The 27927-nt window shown below is 41.7% G+C and overlaps 1 protein-coding gene across 32 annotated transcripts in view; it reads right to left on the bottom strand.

The window, feature by feature from the left end:
• MBNL2 (muscleblind like splicing regulator 2) overlaps positions 1-27927 on the bottom strand; it is a 563412-nt gene that overhangs the window by 311637 nt on the left and 223848 nt on the right. For 9 of the 32 annotated variants that reach the window (XM_069204573.1, XM_069204577.1, XM_069204583.1 and 6 more), the window contains exon 1: positions 21316-21546. The exons of the other annotated variants lie outside the window; for them this stretch is intronic. The gene's annotated coding sequence lies outside the window, so the exon portion shown is untranslated. Of the gene's footprint in view, positions 1-21315; positions 21547-27927 lie in introns of those variants that run through there. 32 annotated transcript variants of the gene reach the window in all.

The following is a 27927-nucleotide window of genomic DNA, read 5'->3' as shown; positions in this document are numbered from 1 at the left end:
GGCATAAACTCTATTGAATTCATACTGAATAGTGTGATGCACATATTGCTTATGTTTCTGAGTTGGTCTATTATCTTCCAAGATTTAGAAATTTTAATAATTACAAGAAGACTGGAATGCAAGGTAGGGGAATAATGGTGATCGTGCGCTTTAATAGATTGGTTAAGGGCTTGTTCACTGAAGGCCTTTGTTCTAAACCACCATTTTTCATTGTATCACCTATAAATACATAATCACAACAGCCCTCTGCCAGCAGACTACCTGCATTCTCACCACCAACATTTTATCCGTTACAAGGGCTGGTGCTCAACTATTTTTCTTCCTACTTTTGGAAGGTGGGAGTAAAATAATTTATTTATGGATAAAGAATCTTATGCGGTGCTCTATTTTCGAGCACATGAAAACACAAGAAACATATGTAATATTTAACCAGAGGCCTCTATTTTTGTGTCCCTGCTTTCCTCTGCAGCTTTGGAGGAAGTACTGCTAATCCGTTGCATCATTGTTTTTTTATTGAGGCTACTTCCCTTATTGGTAACGGTTGGACTGACGTGCTGCATGTCAGGTGTTGCTCGCTTAAGGGCGACAAGCTTACAGAATTCAAATTAGAAGCAGTTTTTCTCTGCTTTATCGACTATGCTAATATACAGCATCCCTTTGACCCTCACCACAGCAAAAATATGTTCAAGTTGCGTTTTTTTCCTCTTTTGGTATTGCAACATAAATCCATGTTTACCAGTACAGACTTGGTCCAACCTTGTTGTGTAAGTGCTAATCAGCTGGCAAAATAAGAGCCTAAAAGTAGCTTGCATAGTTATAAGACATGCAACTTCATTTCGATTAAAGAAAGATAAACAATTGCTTGCTACAGACTACTAATCCTCAAAGACATGACGCCAGAAAAGAAACATTCTCCAGGATCTGAGACAGAACACCTCACCGCAGCACTAGATCAAAGAAATCAACGAGTCAAGCAAGGCAAATTAAAACGCCAAGACCCTGCCGAATGGCCACTCATGCTTCAATGGCTTCAAACAAAACTTGGAAATATAGTCCAAGGCCAGCGTCTCTGTTTACCATCTCGGCCAGGGAGTCGGAGCAGAGAGAAACAAACACTTAGCAGAGAAAGGAGGGGAGGGATGGGAAAGAGTCAACATTAGTGCTTTAAATGAGCACGTGCCGTTAGGTACGGAGTACTTGCACTTCTTTAATTTAAAGGGGAGACTATGGGCACGTCTCACAGTAGTGCAATAGTTTTAGAGGAAGTAGTAGCACTTGTATCAAAATAGATCATTTCTGCACTTCTATATTTCCATGTCACGCACTGGTCAGCATACACTGCTCAAAGAAGATAAGCAACACTCCGAGGGGACAAAACACGAGAGAGGGGACAAAACTGATTAACAAGGAAATAACGAGCATCGAACATTTGGAGTGGCTGCACGCAACATTCCGAGAAGGGCAGTGCACAAAACAGACAGAGGAAATAACACTTCAAAGATGCGAGAGCATGCACAGAAGGTTAGAGACAGATCATCACAGTGGGGGGGGGGGGGGGAATAGAGGCAGATAGTCCCAGCTGTGGGCGAAGGGAGAACAACATAATGGTGGAGATGGAAGAGACCAAAAAAAGGGTGAGATAGAGACTAATCTTCAGCTAGTCCCCTCTTGAGAATTTACTCACAAAAGATAGAAGTTTTTGTACTTCAGTACCTGGGAACTAGGAATGATTCCGCTCAAACAAATACTTTCTTTCAAAGATGTGGTCAACACTGGCAGCATCACATTGCTTTTTAGGTTTCACCTGCACAGAGCTTCTGCGGTGCTTGCGAAGTCTTATGTTACTAAAAGAAATAACAAATCTTTAAAGAGAGTTAGAACCCGCCCCTACTACGGCCCTTACTTACCTGAACTTCCTGTTTGTTCATTCAAACGTTGCTCCAACGTCGCTTGAATTTACTTGCCGTTTACTAGCAGGTCACTTCCTTCTCTTTTGCTCTTCTGTTCTGCTTTCTGTTCTGCTTTTGCGGGAGTGTGCCCAAAGTATACCTTCCGGTTTTTGGTGATTGGTTACTTGCTGGTGTTTGTGCGCAAAAAGAAGAACTGAATGCAAGTCAATTTGCGTTGAAATGTGTGTAAATGTGTCAGCCATCTTGCAATGGAGTATAGAGTGCAAATGGAAAGCAAGGAGCAAGTGGGCTCATTATGTTGTGCTTTTCATTACTTAATAATTGCCTTTCTGATAAATAACAGTTGTAAATATTAAAATTTGTGTTTGTTTCTTAAATTACCAGTCACTCATTTTTAAAGAAAAATCATTTGTAAAATTGGGAGACGTTTTATTTTAAATTACTTTTCTCTCTGTGACTTATTAACAGAGTCACAAGTGCAGTTCTCTTGCAGGCACTAGGGTCATGATTTGGATGGTGCAGCAGATAAAGTGGCAACAGGACCTAAAGTTGCCAGAATTCCTCTAAACACCAAATATTACTATATTTTACTACTAAACAGGCAGTCACAAGTGCAGTTATTCTGTAGGCACTAGAGTCATGGTTTTAATGGTGCAGCAGGTGTAGTGACACCAATGCCACAAGGTGTCAGAACCCCTCAACACAGATTTTTGCTAAATTCTACTACTGAACAGGCAGTCACAAGTGTGGTTACCTTGCAGGCACTAGCGTCATGGTTTTAATGGCGCAGCAAGTGCAGTGGCACAGGAGCCACAAGGTGTGTTAAAACATCCAAACACCAAATATTTCTAACTTTTACTAATATACAGGCAGTTACAAATCCAGTTACCTTGCAGGCAATAGGGTCATGGTTTTAATGGTGCAGCAAGTGCAGTGGCACAGGAGCCACAAGGTGTGTTAAAACATCCAAACACCAAATATTTCTAACTTTTACTAATATACAGGCAGTTACAAGTCCAGTTACCTTGCAGGCAATCGGGTCATAATTTGAATGGTCCAGTGGAACAGGAACCAAAAGTGGGCATAACTCCTCTATGCATCAAATATTGCAATATTTTCCTGAATAAACAGGCAGTCACAAGAGAAGTTATCTTGCAGGCACTAGGGTCATGATTTGACTGGTGCAGCAGGTGCAGTGGCATCATGCCCAAAAGCTCAAGGAACCCCCTAAACACAAATTATTACTAAGTCTTCTACTAAAGAGGAAGTCATAAGTGCAATTATCTTGCAGGCATTAAGGTCATGATTTGAATGGTGCAGTGGCACAGGGGCCAAAAGTTGTCACAACTCCTCTAAACACCAAATGTTGCTATATTTTACTACTAAACAGACCACCACAATTGTGGTTACCTTGCAGTTAAAAGGGGCATAATTTGAATGGCACAGCGGGTACAGTGGCCCTTTAGTAACTACACATTACTATACTCCAATGCAGTGCTATATTAAATAAGGTACAAATTATGAATTTGGAAGCCTGGGATAATAATTCAACATAAACAACTATTAACGGTACAAATTTAAAACAAACATTCTAACCTTTTTCTAATATTCATAATCCAGTTAGTAATACAGAATGCAAAAGAAGAAACAAAGACAAACCCTATTGGCTTTGCTAATGCTTGTCTTTTCCCCTTTCCCATACTGCACAGCAGCTGCACTTCTGTACAACATGATTAAAAAAACGGTCACAGCCAAATAGCTCTTGCATGCGTAAGAGCCATTTTGCTTCTTCAAAGTATTTTTAGGGGGGTTGGGGGCATGGAGGGTGTTGCTCGGGGGTTAAGGGAAAAATAAAACGGACTAGGCAGGTGGAACAGATTGGGCAAAAATGTTGCAGGGCACTTAAGGCGAATTAAACTAAAAAGAAAAGGTATGGAGGAAAAGTACTATCATAGGACAAGCGCTGACCATGTTACAGAGCTTTTTTTGTTACGGTGGGTGACTTTTGGCCAAAACCGACTTCTTGTGGGGAGCAGGGGGTTGTAAGCAACATGATGGACAGGGAGGGGAGGGTGAGAGGGGGCAAGGAACACCACAAACAAGATGGGAGTGGTATTTTTCACCAGAGGCAAAGAGACGTGGGTTGGAGGTATGGGAGAAGCAACAATACATCAGGGGAAAAGGGGAGACCAGGCAACAGCAACAATGCTGGAGGTATACGGGCAAGCAAAGACAAGAGGACAAGCAATGATGATAAGCAAGCAACAAAAAGGGGAAAGGCGTTACTTCCAAAGTGGAAGGACACAGTCGAACAAGGAAACAGTATTTTGGTTAAGCTCCAGTGAAGGGACAAACACATAGATGAAGTGAAGCCGGCAACCAATAACCAACGAGAAGCTAAGAAATGAGAGAGAAGATGAAGCCAACCAATGAGACAAGCAATGGGCATATTCTAAGTCTCCTGCTAGTTAACAAAATGTCTTGCAAGCAACAGTAAATGTGCATTGTCAGACAAGAACTAAAAAGAGACTACTAATAGAATGATAAAGGACCAGTCAGTTCCCATATATACCATGTGGATACATAGCTTAACTTTACCACGGAAATGAGCGAAGTAACTTTATGGTCATAATGGTTGAGTATTTATACATTAGCATTGTGTCGCAAAACATTTTTTTTTGCCATGTGTAAATGTAAATATTACCTTTAGAAGTGGTATAATGCACCACAAAGCAAGGTCCCAGACTATGAATGTTTAAGGTATTTCCAGCCTTGTTGCCATAATTAATCTACTGCAATCAATGGCATTCCAAATGTTAACCACACAAGAATCCCAAGTCGATAGGTGGTGTTAGATTCCAGAACTAGAAACAAGTTAATTTTTTACTATTTCTTTAAGCATATGACTAAAATTGTATTCATACTACCAGAATTCTCAAAAATGTGAATAAAATGGAATGTTATGCTGTTAAAGTGAAAAAGTTCTAACATAAGGGTTGAAATGCTGAAAACGTACATAGGCAAAAATGAAAATATTATCTAACAATGTTTGTAGCTATCGATTCGCAGCTCGTGTTCTACTGTAAGGTTAACATGCAATATTTAATCCAGTTACTAAGTGTTTCGATTAGAAAACTGCAAGTTATGGTTTTGAACAAGTTTTCTCTTCTGGCCTTGTCGCCATCCGTGACTAACGCAACTCTTCTGTAAGTATCCCTGAAGCCTTCTATTTACTGAAACAGACTCCACCTTGAGTGAGTAATCCAGACATGCCTGTCAGAAGGCTCTTCCAGGTTGGAAAAGGTCAGGATGCTGTTGAGAATTCGGTACTTTGTCCACACCAGGACTGGTGACTGCTCAGTGCTCTTGAAATTACCTATCTGAACGCCAACCCAACAAAAAACAGTGACCGCTTAGGGAAAGGTCTAACCGTTAAGGGAAAAGTCTATTATCTTCTAGCTTCTGTGAAATCAGTAGGAATCGTAAAAATAATACTTCAGTATGAATGAGCCAAAGCGGCTTTATCAGAAGTCTGATTCAGATTTTTTTTTGAAGAAGAAGAAGATGAGAGATGCAGGGCTGAGCAGGACTACCAGCGCTGGGAGCACTTGGTGATCTGGCAACTTCATTCATGCTGTGTCCCCCTCAAGCACACCTTCGGGTCTCTTGCTATGTTAAGCTATGGTGCAGAATACATTAAAAGAAGAAAAACCCAATTTTACATTTTTTATTTGTTGGCAAGTTTAAAGCCCATCTAAGTAATGGTCACTCACTGGACAATGTAACAGCCGAGTAGGGAAAGATGTTCAAGACATGAAGAAAGGTTGCATTTGAGAGACCAAATAAATTCTCTTACAACCTCGTGGTGAAGCAGAGCTCGTTTCAGATAAACGCAGAAAACAAAGGTTAATTCAAAGTAACAAAGCTACATTTCTGGCTCTCCAAAAGGTCCTGAAACTCTAACCTTTAAGCCAGGCGTTGAATCATAGCATTTACCCCACCAGGATGCTGCAAGAGGGCGCTTTATGGGTGGTCACTTGAAAGAGCCCAAACCAGGCAGCCTGTAGGTTTACGGTATCTCTGTACTCTGGACACCTCTGCATTCAGAATGAAATAAACAGAACGGAGCAAATGGCGGTTTCTTCTGTCACATAAATTATCCAAGAACCCTGTGCCCTCCGAGGGTGTTCATTGTGACAGGCGCGTGTCTTGGGTAAATGGAGCACTGTCGGATACAGCGTTACACAATGTATGATCCACTGATGCTTTGCGCTACTAATCGCTCCTTCGACAGCGTGACTTCACTGGACTGTAGCAGGCAGGGACGAGGTGTCGCGTCATGACTCATGCTCCGCTGTTCACTAAACAGACAGCCCTTCATTACTAATTACATGGTAGATTACAGATCGCATTGTGTTTCAGGGTTACATCAAGTGCGGTCGCGGAGAAGGAACTTTATCTGGCCTGAATGGTCGACTCAAAGGGCTACTTTCCTGCAAACGTGTGCAACTTGAATTATAGATGCTTTATCAGGAAAAACTTTTGAAGCTACAGGGAGATTTTAATGTTACATTACAAATTTTGACAACCACAGAACGTGATTATTTCACATATGTAAGGGTCGGGGGGGGGGGGGGAGGTTTGGGCGGGAAAACATTGCTTTGATTTCAATTCACTACCTTTTAAACGTTTAACAGAAACCAGAGGAAAGGAAATTCCTTAGCTTAAAGAGCACCTGCAGAAACAAATAATGCCGCCACATGCCAATTATGAGGTTCCACTAAAGTAATTGGTTTGATTACTTGAGGACTTGCACAGGGGGTTGCTGTTTAAAGTGTGTCCTGGCGCTGCTGTAAAACACGGCTTCAAAAACACTGACAAAGTGAAATAATAGAGCTCTTCGGCTATGTCAATGTTCGTCAAGTTATACAGCAGCATGGCTGAAAGTTTAAAAAAAAAAAAAAAGAAAAAGAAGAAAAAAAAAAGTTCCATGACATGGTCGGCGTTAACCATATCGCTTTTTTCTTCTTTACTGTCAACCTTGCTGCTGCACAACACTTACAAAAAAAAAAAAGAACACACAAAGGGACTAGATTCTCAATAGGTGAAACATATAAACTTTTGAAAAGGGCAACAGATCTTGCAGTCTATTGGTTTTGCCAGTGCTCCTTTGCCTGCGAGGAGGGGATGGGGCAAGCAACCAGGGGGAGAATCAAGCAAGACCGCAGGGGCAAAATCTGACACTACTCGCATTACGTTTGTAAAAGCTTTTAGGTTATAAGCAAGCCCTTTTCCTGCCACCATGCACTTTCTGTGCCTTCATATCTAGGCCACCACAATAAACGATTATTCCGTGCGGTTGAATTGATACCTACACAGGCTAGCCCTTCTTCCTCTCCGGAGCAGGTGAAGCTGCACAAAAGTTTGTAGGAAACAAAAGGGGCATTAACCAATGGAGCCTGAACTGGTTATCAGTGTGGTAAGCTACCACTGAAGGGGGGAGAGTTTTTTGGCTTTTTTACTGCTGATCATTAGCAGAAGACGTAGCTACCTGGAAGCAGGTAGCATCTGGTGTTTTCTGGGGGGCAAGGTAGAGGAAAGGACCCATTTACCTGGTGGACAGCTCAAGAGTGCTCAAGTAGTGGGCACGCACAGCTTCATCCATCCATCCTTCAGATGCAGAAGTTCTTATTCTCCAAATAAAACTACCCAAGTCTCCAGCTTAGCACTACGTTCCCCGGCAAAGAAGATAACCAAGAGATGTGTCCCCCTTCCACAAGAACCACACAGTTGTGGAACTGGAACTGCATGAACCTATCCCTGAAGTTGGGCATCGGGGCAGGGTCCCCTCTGCTGGCGGTCTGTGCAGCTAGTCATTCACTGCGGAAAGGTTTGCAGGCTGTGGCCTCAGTGAAGAACTCATTTCTCACTCTGAATTCTAACCTTACAAAGAGCTTATAATGCCTGGGTACATAAGAAGTGGTAGCTGAGCAGCAGTGTAATATCAACTGCAAGAAGACAAAAGTCATGTGAATGAGATATTTAATTAGATTAACCAGTAGCAACAGGTTTGTGGCATTGTATTAGGGCGTGGGCCAAGGTGTGCCACTACTGTTCATCACTGCACCGCCCCTTTTTCTTGAGAAGCAAATGAAAGACTTGTTTTCTCAGAGGAAAAAACTAGCTATGAAGAGATGAGTAAATGAACCCACTTCCACTTGAACCTCGGAGATAGTTGGTGTTAACAGCAGCACCACAGATGGCAACAAGGGGCTCCCGAGCTTAATGACTTAGAACTGTTTTCTATGAGGATTTCAGAATCTCCCAGAAACATCACAACCTCGTACGAAGTAACAAAGATGACTCCGCTAGAAGAAGAACCCTATCCTCAGGTGGATTAGGGGCCAAAAAAAAAAAAAACGAGGGCGTCTACCCATTAATCTAAAATCGATTTGTAGGCAATCTTGGTAAATTAAATTCCAGAGAATTCGGGGGATGGATTTGCTTCGGAGCTCCACTGTGGCTTACGTGGGTCAGAAGAGAATAGCTGATGGTCTTTTAGAGGACTGTTTGGGTTAGAGCAGCTGCACGAGGTGGACACAGTGGAGGGGAGTGTGGGCACCATGAAAAGGAGCGCACACTGAATAAAGTTGTCTACAAAGACGAGGCACTAGGGTATATTCCAGACGTCCGAGGTAAATTATAAACTGGAACTGAGCAGAGAGGCACACAGGGAAAGCATCTGGTTACTGACCCAGGGTCCAGAGAAGGATGCTGTGTCCACACACTTAAAAGCCTTGGTAAATAAACCTGTAAGGTTTACCAACTGGGGTCTATTAATGTATTCATGCCCTTTGTGCGACGAAAAATCTTAAAAAAACAGAAATTTTGTTAAGAGTAGCAAACTATACTTTTTTCCAAACAAAGCTAAAGCTGACTAGTTCTTTCTTTCTTCCGGAAACTTCGAACGTCAATGCAAAATCTGTCAGGGTATACTACACTTTAATTGCTACAAAAACCTTAACATCCTTCAATTGTCTATGCGTCCGCATTCACTACTGTCATGCGCACTTAAAATGCTGTTCAACCAATAAGACTTTTTTTCTTTTTTTTTTTAAAGAAAAGCCGCCACCTCTACATGCAAATTCAAAAGTAAGATGGGGACAGCTGTGCTGTAATATGCAGATGGAAGCGGACCACTTTTGGGATTAAATAGCACTCCTTGCCATTTTCCGGAACAATAACCACTAATGTCAAACAACCTAATCATAAAGCCTACATGAGTAGATATTTAGTTATATGCAGAGACTAAAGGCGTTAACTGCAAGACTGACACTTATCTGTTTTAATACCTTGTGTACTCTTAGCCTAAGACAACCTTTGGCTGGTGACACCATGTGATAGAGAGAACATGTGGCAACGAAAAATGCCAGCCAAAACACCGATCTGCAGCCCTTCTCTGGGGTGTGGTTTATCCATCCTGCATCTCTCTTAATTCACTAAGTCCCTTCCCAATGTGCTTTAGGTACTCCTAATTAATGGCTCAAAACTGTTTTCTTTGGTTTCCTTGGTCCAAGCAAAACAAAACGATAAGCAAATGTAAACGCTGGTTCCATAGTAGAGGGACAAGGCTCAGGAAGATAGGGGGTGAGGTCCTGGTGACACATCCTGATAAAACAAGTCTCATGTGCTTATTTTGCATGAAACAATATAGCATATATCAGATAGTGAGCACACAAACATTGTCTTTTGGGGTTGGAAATGAGAACCAATAAGCACTATGCACGCGTGTGGTATTTATAAAAAGCAAACCTAGTCAAAAGCAGCAAAGCCCTATACAGTGACATAATAGTGTCACTGGATGTCACGTTTTCAAACAATTGTCCAACCACTATGGTGTAACCAAAGCTCAAATCTCACTGGCATGTGACATCCAGAAGCGGGCATTCGATCAGGTTAAGAGAGAACATGTATCACCCGTTCAATGTATCAATGGCAAATAACATTTAAAAGAAACAATCTAGAGGTCACCCTTTCAAGGTAGTACAACAGGTGGAGCATCATACTGAATAGATATGGGAATGTTTTACATCTCCAGATCAAAAAAAAGCTTAGTCATTGGCTACTGTAATAGGGACCTGGTTGAGTTTTTCCTAGCAGCCTGGATCACACTTGCACAGTGGCGTAGATTGATCAGTAAGATTGGGGGGTGTGAGCTTCAGATTTCCCGACAATCAAGCTCGCATGTAATGCTAAAATACATTATATGACAAACAGGGCGCAGAAGAGGTGGCTTAAAAGACAGTGGAATGTGCATTGGTGGGAGTACTAAGTGAGAAAAACATAATATTTTGTAACATAATCAACATTTTTAAAGCTTTCAAAACAGAGGTGTGTGTGTGTGTGTGTGTGTGTGTGAGAGACTGACTGACTGACTGACTGACAAAATCCCAGATGAAATCCGACTATACTCAACTGAACATTCTCCCTCGGGGAAACTACGCGCCTGCAGCTGCTTAAGGAACCAACTACACACAAGAGATGTGTGTTGTTGGGAACAGGCAGACCTCTCTTAAAAGAGCTGTTACCTTAACTCTTTAGCACACTCTTTTCACTCTCCTTTGTGCACTTCTTTGAATTTCCTTCACAAAACCCCCTTCCTCCTCCCAAATACAACAAACACATGTACCTGTAAGTAGTGTATTGTCTTTTCATTTTGCCTTGTCAATATTTGGACAATGTGACTGTTATTTGCCAATTTCTGCCCCGGGGACCCCATCTCCCAGGGCCCAGTAGCATATTGAAGGGGGAGGGGGCACACGGTCTGCAGCCCTGGCAACCCCATCCCCTGCAACTCGCCAGTATACTCAAACGGAAGAGAGCGTGTGGCCCTCCTTCCCAGTCCAATTTCAGCCTCAGGGGCTCCGTTCCCCGGGGCCTGGCACCATACTGAAGGTGGAGGAGGCACACGGCGCCCCCTCCCTGGACTGCTTTGGGACCCAGGGATCCCACTGTGTTGCTCTGTCCTCCTTCTATCCTGCCCATTGCTCCCCCTCCCACTGTATTTTTTGTATTTTTATTTAAAATGGTCCCCCCTCCTAAAGCTTGCTCTCCTCTGCTCCCACTATCAACTGATTCCTCTCTCCCGCAACTCTACTGCTCCCCCAACCCTCAGTTTATTTATTTTTTATTTTTTAAAAAAGCTTTTTTTTTTTTAAATATAGGGTCCAGAAGCTGCCAGTTATTGCTTTATACTCCGGTTTCAGTACATTACAGCAATTTCATGCAGTTACCAATTTTTTTTTTTTTTTTTTAAAGTAAATTGAGTCAAGCAGCTGTCCGTTATCTTGAATTGGTACATAAAAAATGGTGCCTTTATAACTACATAGGAGTGAATACATGGTTACGCATGCATGCTCCTAAGGACGAAGCATTGATGCTCGTGCATGTTCACGTAGGAGCTTTTTTTTTTTTTTTTTTTTTTAACAAAACTGCACAGCATAAGCATTGACGATGCTAACACATTAAAAAGGAGAGACCAATTAGTTTTGCCAACGCTTGTTTTTAAAGAAAAGTGAAAGAAAGCAAGCATAGCCCTCTAGAAATCTGCGAGATCACGTTTTCTTTGGGTTATAGCAGCACTGGCAGTCACTTCTTGAAAGTCCCTTAATCTAGCCTCCCACACTTTAAGGGATAGGAACGAGAAGAGCTTACGGAAACTGCAGAGAATGCACGAGAAAGTTCTGTGCTTAGAAGTCGCCATCGCGTGAACCCTGAAGGACATGGACTCCTGCAAATTACCATTCTAGTCCTCTATCGGAACTGGAACATAGAGTATTAAATATCATAATAATGCATATTGTTGTCAAAATATCGATATCCAAAATACTGACAGAGCATACAGAGTTAAGTATAAATCAAATATCCTCAACTCCATATATATGTACTTTTAGCATATTATTATATATATATATATATATATATATATATATATATATACACACACACACACACACACACACACACACACATATATATATATTCAGGGCATGCAGATGGGACATCAAGAATAGTTAATCTATACTTGCCCATACACTTACCTACTTGATAATTTGGTTGTCGATACTAACAATATTACAGTGTCATATTTACTACTTGTTATTCTGGCATACAATCCTCCATCCATTAATAGCTCCTTTCCTTTGTCCAGCCACACATATGGGACTAGGTCAATTTGGGGCAGAAGACCAGGAAAAGGCAGTAGGGATCTCCTGTATTTTAAGCCTGACAGGGGGGAGGGGGGTCTCGATTTTCATTAACAGTTCTATCTTATGATCTCCTGAAGCAGACATCTGAGTGAGAATCCGTCTATACTCGGTTGTACTTCTAAGAGACCCAACAGTGGTATTAAACACTAAACAAGCTGCATGTAGTGCCTCTTCTGAGCAGTCAACACAGGCACCATAAAGGTGGGAGATCGAACATAAAGCTCATCTAGGCATATCAGCTGCTGAAGAATAGGACCAAGTCGTCAGTAGCCTGTGGAGAGCTCCTCCTTGAACCACAGTGCCTACATCCTACACAGGTGCTTTGAAGTCAGTAGAACGAGTCCTCTCCAAGCCCTTCCTCCTCCAGGCTGCACTTAAGCAGGGAGCTCAAATAACAAAGGTACAGTATCCATTAGAAAGAAAAAGGCTTCCGTTAGAGTTGAGCGCAGGCATTCTTGATGAGAGGAGTCAACAATCTTCGGCACCCTGGGACTCTCACTTCAGCTTGTGTCACGATTCGGTCCCTCTCCTTTCTTGCTGTCAAATCCTACTCAATTGATGTGTATTTTTTTCCTGGTGTTATCTGACCCTCCCATCTTATTTGATGGACAGACATCTATTTGCCATTTAGACACGCTAAGCAATTGCTTCCCATGAGATGTTAGCACTTTGAGAGAAGACTACTCCATCCACAATCGTCCTTCTTAATTTATTCAATTTGTAGTGTCTCTCTTGGACTTTTTTTATTTCTCTGTCTCACTCCATAGTACTAGACAACCAAATGGTGGCATTACGCCTATTTAGCAATTCAACCATGGACATCAAGTTGATCAATCTGGTAAGATATCTAAAGCTAGAAACAAAAACCTGTTCACACTACAGCTGGAGTGCCTAATTTTGTCCTTCACATGACATTTTCATTCAATCCACTGAGTATCAGTCCTCACAGAGCCTATTATTGACTGTCAAGAATTACTCCTACAACTATAATCCCTTCTCTGTATCATCTAACATGCAATGAGCCAGCCCTCTACTATAGGTACATCTTTTAGAAATACTATTAAAAATAAATGTTATGAATGAAAAAGGTATCCAGGAGACAGATTCTTCACTTTTTCTGTCGGAGATAGGTTTGCACTTCCATCTTGTTGCACACTGGTACTGATGGAGGGGTTCAAATGGCATAACAGATCAATGTGGACAAAGAGGGCTGGCTGAAAGCCTCACAAATATATTGTACATATAATTTTTGTACAATAAAAAAACATCTTGGACTAACGCCTGACCTATTCAGCATTGGCATTGCCAATAGGTCTGTCTTAAAAGAATGCTGTATGGTAAGGTGAAGCATTACAAGTAAATAACATGGGAATCAATATGTATTTGTGAGGAAGCAAAGGCCAGCAGAATAATATTGGTGTAGCTTAAAAGGTCATGTGATCGTTGCACTGTCTAGCAAAACCTAAAAACCAATTTAGGTTAATGACTGCTCTCCTCCCATCTCTGCTGGTGCCAGAGAAAAACAACAAGTTATCTAGGTATCTGAGATACTTTAATAGCATTCCAGTGATGTGTGTACCCCTAAAATTCAAGCTTAAGCAGCTTGACAAATGAACAAAATGATCACAGTGGGGGGGGGGGGGGGGGGGAAGCGGGTGCACCACTTTTTTTTGGAAGCAGACATCTGCCCAATGAAAACATGTACTGCTGGATCACAATATGTGGACAGAACCAAATCCCCTCTCTAGTGATGTTCACATAATTATCTGGCAACAACTGCGCTGTCAAGCCAGACCATAAAAAAAAGACTTCAAATTAGTTTTGAAAATGTAGGACACACGCCGAACAGTCCCCTCAACTTCACCCTCAACTATCAAAAAGCATGGGCTGGACCACAACTGCTGGCAAGAAGCCAGACTCCCTAAAATCAGATTTAAACTTTAACCTGACCAGATATTTTGTTTTTTGAACAAAGTGATCTGGAAAATCTCTAATAAAGAGAAGCCATTTTAAATAAGATCTCCCTCGCATTGGGCAGATGGTATTGAGTCATAGCACACTAAGCATTACGGAAGATTCAACACATACCAACAATGTAGCATGTAACTTCAGAGGTTTTTACGGTCTTGCTTTACCGAGCTTCAGTGTTGCAATGACAAGCTTTTTACCGTTGGTGTTCATTACGAAACATGATGAACTTGATATATTGTGGTTGTGATTTGCCAATACCACTTTCCAGGCAGAGAAGACACTCTGAAATAATTCCAATGTAAGAGAAGATGGAAAACTGACGGTAAAGAGTCACAATATTATATTAAAAAAAAAAAAAAAAAAGCGCCCTTAACTTTCTCAAAACTCGATACAATCACAGAAAGGTGCATTTGGTTGTGCGCTACATTAAGTAGAGAGGTTGAAGGCAAGGCAAAATACTTTTATATTTTTATGTATTTTCAGTGATCAAACATAGCCACAAGGAATGGACAATAGCAACAGAGGCCACAATAGGTATAGAAGGCCAGCGCGTGCTACAAAAAAAAAAATGTAGAGGACAGGCTGGGGGACTTGGGAATCCCTGCAGAGAGGAGTGGCACATATAAGAGAATAAATCAGAAATGGCTCTGTAATCCGGTGGAAACCCAAGATACAGGTGGTATATAGGTCACAACAGCTCAGCAAGCCCCTGGAAAGAGGCTTCTTTGAGTACGAGAAGAACTTTGAAGGTCTTCCTCAATTAATGGGGGTAGACAGGCCCTCAGGTCTAGGGAAAAAGATTTACAGTCCAGGAGGGGTCCAAAAGAGAGCAGACACACAAGCTTGAAGGTGCGCCCAATTTGTGTACGTGTTGAAGAAGTACGAAGTTGCTGAACACAGTGATCTGGATGAAGTGAACATGTTGACACTAAGGGTGTGAGTTTATAGGACTACTTACAGTGAAGGTAAAAAAAAAAAAAAAACTACACGAGTTTTGAAGTGGGCATGATCTGTAGGCAGCTAAAAAGAAAAGTTTTTTAAAAACAGAGTACAAGTGGCCAAGCTGATGATAGAGTCCAGAGTGGTGAATTAATGATGGGGAAAAAAAAACGATATGGATGATATTACAGCAGTCAATCCAATTAACTTTCTGGGCGTTGGCTGACAAACCGGTTCGGCATCTAGAAATTGGCAGCTTTTGTGGTGGTGATGCATTACAAAGTAAATTCCAAGGTACCCTCAAAAAGGTAATGCTAAAGATACAATTGAAATGGGAGATTTTATTGGGGTCTACAACCGCACAGCGAAACATATGGCCATTTAGGGCTTATGCCTTTGAGGTAGGTCATAAGACTGGACTGGAGCAGTGAGGACAAGGAGATGATTAATTTGATGTTGTCAGCAAACAGTATGGGCTACCAAACAAAGACGTGCCAAGTGCAGATGAACATACTAAGGGATAGTGGGATAAGCTGCGCCCTCGAAAACTCTCACTATTGGTGAGTATTGAGTTAGGTGAAGCACCAGAATACAGAGGAGTAATTCAAGAATTATGAGCCAAACCATGGGGCCCTGTTGAGGATGCCTACCAAATTATCAAAGAATAAGTGGAGAGTGACAAGTGGAGATATACTGTGCCAAAGGGTGCAAGATGTTTTCAAGATGGATGGAGGAAAGGTGGATGTTGTGTTACGATGAAATTAGTTATCTGGCTACAAGCGCATACACAGCAACCGACTTTAGCAACTGCAGTGGGTGATGGGGATTTCCTCTGGGCCAATAACCATCTTGGCATGGTAAATTATTTAACGTCTCGTTATGACCTTCACTTTTCTCAGAGACTCAAAGATCTCTGCAAAGAAACTCATAATTAATAATGGGGTTTGTATTTTCAAGCAAGCAATCTTCATTGGTTCAGACTTTCATTTTTGAGCCATACAGTAAAACATAGGTAGCTACAAAAAATTAAAACTTGGGCGTGATAATTGACTCAACCCACAGCTCGTACTTAGGAGTGACGCTTGGCTGACTTACTGTGGTTCGTTTCTGACTGGGCTGGAAAAAATAGAAGACTAATAGAAAATTATCCTTACAAAGTCATAAAAGTACTAAGACATACAATAAATGCTGATTTAAAAATGTTAAGCCTGTCCCCCCACACATCCGTAAAGTTAAAAATTCAATAATATATGTGCAAAATGGTAAAACTGAACATATCCTGGATGGGCGATTTTGTGCATATATTGTTGAACACATCCTAGATTATGTTTCTTGTTACAGGGGTCTTATTGGAGTCAGTGATATTTCAAAGTCCAGACAGAAGCTATAGAATTCTCAAAAATATAATGTGCACAAAGTTGAAAATGTAGTTGAGTCATGGGAGGTTTATCGCTCGGTCACTTGCCTAGATTTCGCACCTGGCTTTTCAACATATGGCCAGATCAAGGTTTGTCCATATTCGCACCCAGCATTGCATAGGTTTAAGAGATAGAAGCAATTTATTGGCCTCATGCCCTGATCCATCCTAAGTGCGGCCGTTAGGGTCACTGGGCCCAGGAAAAGACTAGTGTGCAGAAATCTATCTTCTGCCGTGTCAAGACCTGCTGAATTTTTGAAACCCCAAAGTTCTGCCTGGTAACAGCTTGCTGCCCCTGCATTCATTTGATAGGCATGTAGCACCACCGAGACAAGTCTGAGGTCACATTTATGGAAGAATAGGAGTACAGGGGTTGATATATTGAAGCAGAGTTGCTTTGCTTTTTGATAGTTGTGCTGCTCAAGTCATCTTCTCGTCACATCAAATTCACAGACAATCATAACATTGAATTTTAGAGAGGGGCGCCCTTAATATTAGAGAACAGGACGACACGACAGAGGGGCGCAGCAGTCCTAACAAGGGCAAAGAAAGCAAACACAGTGGCCAAGAGGAGCAAGAATTAATTAACAGGGGAAAAAATAAGTTGTTAGAGAGGAAAACAAAGAGAAAGTGTGAGAGAAAGGAGAAGGAAAGAGAAGAAGAGAAGACAAAAAGTAAATAACGAAACATTACTAATACTTATTGAAGGAGAAAAAAACAAAGCTGGAAAGAAACTGAAAGAACAAAAGAAAGGATAGAACGAAAAAGTAAATAGGAAGCCTGAACATGAAGGAAAGAAAATGTAAGAGATAAAGCTATAAAAAAATAGCAAGAAAAAAAAAGATGGAAGAAAGAAGGAAAGAGATGGAGGGACACTGAAAGAAAGTGAAAAAAGATGGAGCAAACAGTATGAAACAAAGAAAGGAAAGAAATACAATAAGAATTCTGTAGGTATGTTGCCCTTTTCTCCAGTATGCATTGTAGATAGTACAAAGAACCTTGAAGCTGGTTCTAGAGAAGTACTTTCGTGGCAGGTCTAATGTGGTCTCTCATTCAAAGGCCCAAGCACATTCTGGCAGCATAGGTTTGGAGCCTCTGGAACTTGTTAGAGTGCGAGTCGGGTGTAAATTATATTGCAATATTATAGGTGTGCTATCACTAATGCCCTCAGGTCTGTGGATCATCGTCACGAATGGAAGCAGTTTCCATACCACAGAAACCTGCAAGTTTATACTTATGGCCATGACATTAACTTTGGGAGTTAAAGAAAGCTCAGTGGCTGAGTATGCCCGGGAGCCTCACTTTTTTCAGTCGTGGATAAGGGGAATCTAGGCTGTGAAGGACGTTGGTCCAAAGATGAGCTTCCAAAACACTGAACCTCGGGACTGGGCTCCATTCATACATATAAGTTCCCTGGGTGCACCACTCAAAAGGTCTATATAACCCCACAAATGCACTGCAGTGCTGTAGTGGGAAGACATGATTAACAGATTGGCTGACTACAAAAATGTCAGCCCAGCACTGCCAGAGCCAGCACTCCCAAACTTGCATTGACTCTACATACAGAAATCTGCAAGGTCTCCAATTACTACACAGATCACTCTGAAGGCTATAATTATTATTATGCACAATGTATACATCTCAACTGCACATGCGGACACGAAGTAAGAGAAGTGCCCCCACCAAGGCTATACTATAAACACCGCATGCACAGCAGAATGTTCCCATATTTCAGTTTTTTATATCTGAAAAACTATTGAAACTTATAATAAATTTAACTGAATAGCCCATAGCAAGTAACCGGGTTGTACCCCAAACCACTGAACCGCCACACCCATAAACCAGTTCCGATACCCACTGAGCTGGTGTCTCAAGCCGGACTGTTACACTGCAAAGGAGTTGCCCTGTGTGGAAAAAATAATCAGCAGACTTCAGCGAGAAGTTCTGTGAAACAAATTCTGTTACACAAGATGATTGGAGGAAATGTTGCTAAAAGATAACAGCAGCTGTAAAAGTCCCTTCGAAGCACGTCTTTTTGTAGCCTTGCGATATAAACCACAGCTTCCTGTGAGCTACATGCATGTGCAAGTCAGCTTAGCTTCTCTATGGCTTTGCTCTGCTTTTATGGCAGAACAGGAAAAAAAGCTTTCTATATTCCCCACAGAGGCGTCCTCATTTGCTCTCCTCTCTGCCGAAAAAAGAAGCTGTCAGTGCCCCTCAGAGACATCATGTCGGGCAAGGTGCATAATATGTAATGTAGTTTTGACTCGATACTCATTAAAATGAGCAATTTAGAATTGAGAAAAAAAAAAAAAAAGGAGTTCCACATACCTCACCCAAACGCCGCCCTTGTGGTAACGCTTGGGGGCCTGCAAAAAACTGTTAACCATCCAAATAAGGCTCTAAACGTAAAAGAGTCACAAGCCATGCAGCAAACACCTGGGAGTTTACAGGAGAGGGGTGGAATATAACCTGAAGTTTGATGCAATGACCAAAAAAAGCATACATCTTTAGTGACCCATAGCTATGTAGAATCTGACACAATCAATCATAGATGGGTGATGCATAAAGGTCTTAAGCTTCAAGTTGCTAAGGGTTCTGTGTTTGCAAAACACAGAACTAAAGAGCCCATGTTGTACCATTCACACATCTAAGAGTTCTGAGGGAAGGCCAAAGGATCTCAACCAACTACAGGGCTCCAACGGTAAGCAAAACCAACATTTTCAGGTAAGAGCTCTAACCCAGAAAGGTGTCAGTACTTAGAGGGAGATTAAATGGCCGCTGCAATTTGTAAATTTGTGAACGATGCTCAATTAGCAACACAGCCTATAAAGTCCATGGTCAATCAACACCTTTCCTTAAGCTAACGCCACTCGGGCATGGGCTGTTACCGTATGACATGCATCCCTTTTGGCCACCATTCGTCCTGGCTATCAAATCCGCTTCTCAAACCGATTACTGAATATAAACAGTTTCAGTTATAAAAACGTTTTTTTTTGGTGGGGGGGGCGGCCTTATGATGAGCAATTCTTGTATTTTTATTGGGCAACCACTTTACCTGGATAAAGGACACAGATACCCATGTAAGCCAGATAAAGGTGAAGATAAAGCCATATTGGTTGTAGGCTGCAGTAAGCCAGGGCCAGCCTATCATGACTTGTCTGGAAGTATTTCCTTTTAGAACTACTCTGGCATTTCAATCGGCAGATGCCATTTTAAGAAACAAGCAAACAGATATTTTTCAACATTTTTCAACTTGTGTTAAATTAATGAAAACTCAACAAGATTAAAGGTTGGCTTCCTGAGACTCCTGTATAAGAATAAGGGTTTTCAGAAAGCGTTGTCTGCATACAGCAAAAGCCTTAGCTATCCAAGCAGGATTATCGTAAACTTAAACACGTCTGTAGTGATGATAAAAGCGTACTGTGTAACTTTGCAATGTGTAAGCATTGCAGCGCCTTTACCAATTAGCTTTGAATTGTAGGTACATTTAAAAAAATGTATTCGCCGTGAATTTGGAGAAGCAAACGAACACTTCAACAAGTGCCCTCTGGCCTGCCCTAGGAGGTATCACATTTAAACGGCGATTTGTCTCATTACCTCGGAGCCACCAGTTTAGGTCATACAGCTCTCGACTGTAAATAATAGTGCAGACTAATCCAAGTCATGCAGCTCTGGGAGACTAATTGTCACCCTTACACTGTTCACACAATAATATCCCCCAAAGTCAAGGGGTGACTGCTGTCAAATTACTGCAGCTGCAGATTTTTTTTTTTTTTTTTTTTTTTTTTTTTTTTTTTTTTAAGTTTGACACATGAACAATAGTTTCCTTATGCAGCTCCGCAGTCCTGTGTCGCTAATTTAACCATCAATATGCATTTTAGTCGCCCAAACCCCTCGCCCCTTCGTGTAATTGCTTTCACGTGTATTTAAAGTGAAATTAGGCGCCCAGGACCCAGCAGCAGGGCCCCGGGTCTGGCAGGCCTTCTGAAGAGGAAGGGCAGCGACGGCCATCGCCCAGCTACACCCCTTCCCTCTTGCTACTCGTTCCACATAAACCTCCTGCGTCTGCTTCCTGTTGACGGTGGTCTGCACGGCGAAAGCAGCGTTTTAAAAGCCAGTCTGAGCTCATTAAATGATTCTGCTGGCTGTGCTTTCGCATTAAAAATGCATAAAGAACAGATAATTGCAGTCAGCAATAACATGGCCAAGCCCAGGTTTGATACTGTTCCTACTTATAAACTTCAAAACAAAATTATGAAAAAAGGTCTGCGTGCACCAGACAGTCCATGCGACGCCGTCAAAATCCTAGCCACGAATATTCTGCATGCATCTTCTTAATCACATTCAGAACAAACACTCCAAATATGTCGCTGCAAACATTCTCTAAGCAAACATCACATGCTCAAAAATAATTCTGTAAGCGGGTTTCAAAGGCACGCCTGTATTGACGACTCCGAATATTTACCTTTAGAATATATATATATATATATATATATATATATATATATATATATATATATACACACACACACACACACACACACAAAACTATGCTCCGCCATTCTAAACATCTGACGCGAAACTTTATCATTATAATTTTACAGGCTTGAAATTAAAGGGTTCGTGCTTGTGTTATCGGGAATAAATGAACACATTGACACGCCAACTTGGACAGAGCAGAAAACCCAAGGAAGGGGACTAATGGATCAGTGAGGAGAAGCTTCATTTCCTGACTTTCCATGCACATGGTATGCAGCACACTGCAGCAAGCTCAACATTCAGCAAGACGCACACGCTGTCCCCCTACCTCGTAAAGCTGCTAGTCTCCGATCCTCCTGCACAACGCGCACACCGCCGCCGGGTCAAGTATCCGCATCGTGCCTGAAGCCGCGCAGATATTATTTCAAGTGACGGATGAGCATCGCTTGATATGTTCGTGCGTTATCTGCCTTTTGCCTCATCCGTGAGGCTGAATTTCAGACTGCGGAGCACCGAAGCTGCCTGCTGCACGACTGCAGCCCTTCCTGCTGACAAATCCCTCCCAGCGCGGAGCAGCCAATGGAACGGCCGCGTGTAACCCAGCGTTAAACCGGCTGTAATTGGATGACAGAAAGAGTAACCTACAAGATGTAAGGCGTAAACACATCCCAGCATCTATGCCAGTGAAAAGACCCTCCCTTAGACGAGCACAGTTACCATGCAGACAATATTAACTTCCCACAGTATACAAAGTCTGCAATGTGCCACATTAATATATGGCAATGCCAGGGAAGTAGATTAAATGGTTATTGTACTGTTGCATTTCTATACCGATTTTGTACCCTTTGGGAGAGGGGAGGAACTGAGCTTTGTAGGGAAACGCCTAAAGAACTCATTACTTCATTATGCCTGGCTGATAGTGTGCGCACTGTATTGGACAGCATGCCAACTTTAAAGCACGATTCTCTTGCAAAATGAAGCCTCGCCTAAACTGGAGATGTGCGGTACCAACCCTGATGTCAGGAAGAATCCTGAACCCTGCTGTGCCCGGCGGATTTCGCAGCTCTGTCAGCTCCTCAGAGAGCACCGTGCTCCTTTAATCTGCACAGAGTATAAAGAGAGTTCTCATTTCTATTATCTAAGAAGTTCATTCTGATACCCCGACAATCTTATAAAATCACCCAGGGTTATTAGAGTCAAATTACCAAACACGGGGTCGTTCACAGATTCGTTTGGTATGAATGTCACAGACCCACGTGCGATGGACACGACCCAATGTGAAATCAGTAATGTTAACCTATCAGTTGCATTTTTAGTTCATTCTGTATTACCACCTATTCACGCCCTTGCTTTTTACAACATTTTTTTTGTTGATTTTGATTTCAACAAACTCAGCCATCGCTGTGAGAGAGGATTAGTGGAATATATGCATCATAATATTTTGCAGGTTTATGTTACGTCACATGTTAGTGAACTCCGTATCTGTGCGTTCGTTAAACACTCGTAAGTTAACTACTACAGCTTGCTGTCAGTTAACAACTTATTCCAACATTAAACAGTGACTCGTGGTGTCCTATACTACGGTTTTTCTCGTATTAATAACATTTCAAGGATTCTTCCCTCAGCAGTTAATCCGGTTTTATGCACCACGAGCGTCAGCATTGTGTCCCCCACCAACTCGGAGTATTTCGCAGAATTATTAGTCTGCGGTAACAAATGCATAAACCAGATCTGGCCATTTTCAGCAATTGTCTTTTTGGGCAACCCTCAGCACTCTCCCAGCATTAAAGCAGATCTTTCCACTATTGCCCATTTTTTTAACCTCATTCAGTCTATGAGGGGGCGCCAGTGCACTGTTATAGACCTGCTTGCCAATACGACGTCAAGATCCAGGCAGCTACTGCCCACCCTCATTAACTGCTTAAGGGCATAGAGTCCCCACAAGAACATTTCTATACTGAGCAAATTAACACTCAGTGGTAAGAAAACAAAATCTTATGTGACTTTAATCCAGAACTATGATTGTTTGGCAGGGCCAGGGCGCTTGCATGAAGTCTGCACCAGGAAGGTGCATAAAGAACAGATGATGGAGGGAAGGCTGAACAATGCCAAACATTCACCCACAGTCACAGATCAGGGCCTAAACACATTGTTTTTCTGCTTGGCACACCATTTTAGTTTCGACCCTCGGGCTGCAACTCAATCCATTATTTCTCACACCATGCTACCTCAGTTTGGGCCCAGGCATAAGGTAATCAGTCTAGACTTTGATGTGATGAGCACATCCCAGCTCGAACTGCCATCCGGAACACAAGTAATCCAGGATTCTTATCAGAGCTCATCAGCCAGGTATAGCTTGGTTACAGAGGCACAATGCGTATGGGTCTTATGTCTTGACATACCCGGCAAAACACTTTTTTGTATATTATAGTGTGGCACCCTCAGTGGAATGCCCAGATGTGGGTTTTGTGCCCACTGTGTCACTGGAATCGGCCTAAACCTGGTTGATGAACCCTAACTTGGGCAAAACTAATCCTGGGTTTCTTGTGTTCCTATTCAGGGAGGGCCTAGCCTGGCAGTTCGGGCTGGACTACTCCCACTGGGCCAGGTGCACGACTGATTTGATTTGCTTTGCTTTGCTTTGCTTATGGCTGGGTCCAAACTGAAGTGGCATGGTGGGTAAAACAATAATGGACTGATACGCAGTCCCAAGTGATCGCCAGTGTTTGATATTAATTCAAGCATTCCATCTCTCACTTTTAAGAGGACACTGACCAGCTGACAGAGGCCTCCAGCAAGTATCAGTGGTAAAACGCACAAACCAGGCTTGTTTACTGACAATAGTTAGAAGGCTTTGCCCTACCTGCATCAACTTTTTACTAGAATTGAGGGCATTTATAAATTCGTTAGGTTTTCAAAATTAATCTGTTGAACTCCAAATTACCTAATGTCATTTCAAACAGAAAGAGAAGAAAAATGAATGGCCAAAAACAATATTACGTATCTGGAGTCCATGCCAGGAGTGAGATCAATGAAGTTTTTTTTTTTTTTTAAGATAATTAATTAGCCAAGATTACTGGAAACAAACCAGGACACCTAATGTGATGAAAATGAATGTCATGCCAGAATTATCAGTCTTTCGGAAACTACGAGTCCCAGAGCCCAACATTTTTTGTACCCACCACAGAGCATCATAGCTTTGTACAGTTCGATAATACTCTCATTAGGAATTGCACTCGAATTGGGAGTTTATGGACCAAACAATGAGAAGTAGGAAACTGGTGGACTGCTGTAGCTTCACAAACATGGCAGAAGGAATACCATCATGTATTCATGCCATTATCTTTTGTATGTTTGATGCAACGCTCTAAGTGGTCAAGGGTATGTCCCAGACACAGATTTCTTGTTCACCATGCCACAAGATCTAAGCTATACTTCACTGACTAGGTCTAATAACTTTGCTTGTGTTTCCTTATGGAAGGGGCATCATCTGGTTATTCAGGACTGACCTGTTCCTGTGAGGACCAGAGGCAGTACCGATGTGCATAAGGCAGGCCTCTGTCAAGATTGAGAACAATGGTTTGGAATGCTACTCAAAGCTATTTCCTGTGGTTTAGATTATTTGCAGGCATCCCTTCACCAATCTTTAGTGCTAGAAGGAATGTCATCTATACTAGCTAATTACCATGTACCCTGCCTCAGGTTTGGAACAGGAACATCTTCAAGCTGGTACTAACATCCCCTTGCACAGTTCTATAACTTAAAGTCTATGTTTCACGTCAACACTGTGACCAAAGCGGCTTCAAATGGGTCGGGAATTAGGGACTTCAATGACTACCAACATCATGTTTCAACAAGGAGCGATTCAATTATTTGAACTCCATACAAAACAATACAAGGTTACATAGGTCTGGAATTATCTACTACCACAGCATGCAGATTACGTGCCCCGTGATCAAAGCAGCGGCTGCAAGGGAAATGTACCAGCATAAAAACTATTGACAACTTGCAAGGGACCTAAATAACCAATTACTACAAAGAGTTTACTAACAAATGACAACTCCTCAATGCAATTATATGAACGTGCGGGAAAGCACAAGTGACATCCCCATCTAAAGTGATTAGTGGCTACCTAGGACACAAGACATACAAAAAAAAAAACACTTTAATGTTCACAACTGGGAAATCTAGTCCCATAGGATTTATGAATAATGCAAGAGCTCAACCAATCTCAAGGGGATTTCGGTATGCAATAGTGCCAAATTAACTATGGGAAGAAAGAGACCTTGTCGCATGTTTGGTCATCCTGCTCAAAGTTGTGGAGATTTTGATGTAGGTGTTATAAAGGACAATGAAAACAGAGTAGTGCAGTGAATGACGATCCAGAAATAGGGACATTGGATTGAGAATGAAAGAAAACAAATGTTTCTAAAGGGCATATAATTGTACCGTGATAACGGCAATAGCACTTAAGAAAATAATTGGAACAGCAAGAAAAAACGGAGAAGAATCCAGTGCTAATGAGAATGGTAATATGGCACATCCCAGCCATGGTACATTAAGCCTCTTAGTTAAACCATGAGAACTCTTGGACGGTGAAAGGTGAAGACGAGTGTGATGCCTGCCAACATCTTAAATGTGTTCAGCTAAACATCCTCCTCCCCACACCCAAACACAGGGTGTTAAGGCTGGTGGTTAAAAGGTATAGTTAGCACACATAAATATCATGAATTCTGCATATACAATTTGTACTGTCATCAACAAGTACTGAAAGAACCAGTGTAACCACTAAGTATTGGGGAGCACAGATCAGACTTCCTTGTGGAGGAGATCAGTCTTGCAGTTGACAGAAGGCTTTAAGGAAGCCTTCTCTATTCAACAGCAAGAGTAATCCTCGCCACAAGGAAGTTTGATCAAATCTCACAATATATCACTAGTTACAATGGCACTCCACTGAGGCAAAGCTCAATTTTAAAATCTGTTGCACTACTTGTAAAGCAATCAAGCTAAACAAAAGCCATCATACATCGCCTAAATGCTAAAGGGGACAAAGTGATTAACCTCCTACTTTTGGGAATAGCCAGATTCAACGCAGCAAACACATGGAAATAATCTTAATCAGGCACAGTAAACAACCTGTAGAACTTTCTCCTAGCCGATATGCGTTCCTTTCCTAGTCTTCTTTCCTTCCAGAAAAGTCCAGTCGCACATGCATTTTAAGAGGTTTGGTTAACAAAGAACCGCAGGAACAGCAGATGCCACACAGTCTGCATTATTAATTTTGGATAAGAAAATCAATGAGGAATCGCCATAAAGGACAGCCATCATACTACTTGATCTCCATATTAAGGAAATCAAGGTGAGCCACAGCTCTGACCACAGCAAATAACAGTAGTAACCAAAGGGCCATAGATAAAAATCAGCAACAGGGAATTCCCTCCTAGAACATAGACCACTTTATTACCCACAACATGCAGTGGAATGTGATTGCTCGGGAAAGCCAGCCAATAAAAGCCAGTCAAAACAAATAGCGCTTAAAATTTGAAAATGATGAATAACTCTCCAAACCGTCCATAATAAACGACAAACACGAACTAATAGATGTTAGTGACCTAAGAAATGTTTTATCCTCAAAGCACCAAAAAACACTGGCCATGAAGACCAAGAAACTATAAAAAAAAAAAAAAAAAAAAAAAAAAAAAAAAAAAGTAAACAATGGCCGAGTAGAAACCATAGAGAGAGCACAATATGTGGCAACGTTTCTGAAACAATTAAAAGGATCAGTAGCCAAGAATAGACACAACAGGAATGTATCTTCATAGGTAGAGGCTCACACACCCCAATGAGCATCATATAGAAAGCACAGCCACTAGTGGGTGCTATTTCCAAAATCAAGTGTCCTACCTATTGCAGACGCAACAACCTCCAACTTGAAGCATTCTACCCCACAGGTTACCAAAATATGCAGTAGAATCTCCCAGCCAATCGAAGACATTCTTATGTCAAACATCACTAAGCAGGGTTCACTGCCTTAAGAAGAAAAACATCTTCCCTCATTACATGCATACATGCATATCAGAGATCTTGACAGTAGTCCAGTCATTGTCTAGCCTGACAAAAAACTCTTCACCGCACACAAAACACAGCAATAAGGGGGGAGGGACAAGCCCACACCTAGCAGAAAACAAACACTTGGTATGAACAAATACAGGCAAGTAAGGTTCAGCTCTAAGATACCACTAAAATTCCTTCAAGGAAATAAATATGAAGACTCGCCAAACGATAAAGGTGGTCTCAACTATAAGGACAAGCTATTCCACAGTGCAACTGAGAGCTAGATTCATCTAACAGGTCAGCGAATAGGAAGGCAAGATGGCTGACGCATGCAACATGCCTTTCTGACTAGAACAGGCAGCCAGGAATTTCACTGGGCAAAAGGCATAGTCTCTAAACTATGGCCATTAAATTCCTGGAATACTGATGGGATTTAAAACAATCTAGGTGAACATGATCCTATGACATTTGTGACAGCCATTCGCTAAAAGCCCTATAAGAAACCAGGTAAATGACAAGGGAACCACGAGTATACATTACAACCTCAAGTCAAGCAACAGCAAATTCCTCCGGATGAAACTCTGGAGGCTTGCAAATCAACTGTATAACTGATTACTCAAAGAACAGGTTCCAGTAGAGATAGGTCTAGATGAACTACTAGCAATTTAGTAACTTTTTCAAGTCTCAGTATTTTAATTTGCAACATTTACCTTCCATGAGGAACAGTGAATCTATTGCAGAAGAAGAACTGTTACCTCAATTACATAATCAGCTTTGACGCTAGGAAAACAGACATGATTTTATCATCATCTGCGAAGCCCTAAACACCAAGTGGGGCACTTGGTCAGCTAACATGAAGAGTATCATTAAGACATAAGAACTTGGG

This window comes from Pleurodeles waltl, chromosome 8 (assembly GCF_031143425.1).
Source record: "Pleurodeles waltl isolate 20211129_DDA chromosome 8, aPleWal1.hap1.20221129, whole genome shotgun sequence".
Taxonomy (NCBI): Eukaryota; Metazoa; Chordata; class Amphibia; order Caudata; family Salamandridae; genus Pleurodeles; species Pleurodeles waltl.
The sequence above is the reverse complement of the archived record's forward strand: the minus strand, read 5'-3'. Positions and strand labels throughout refer to the sequence as shown.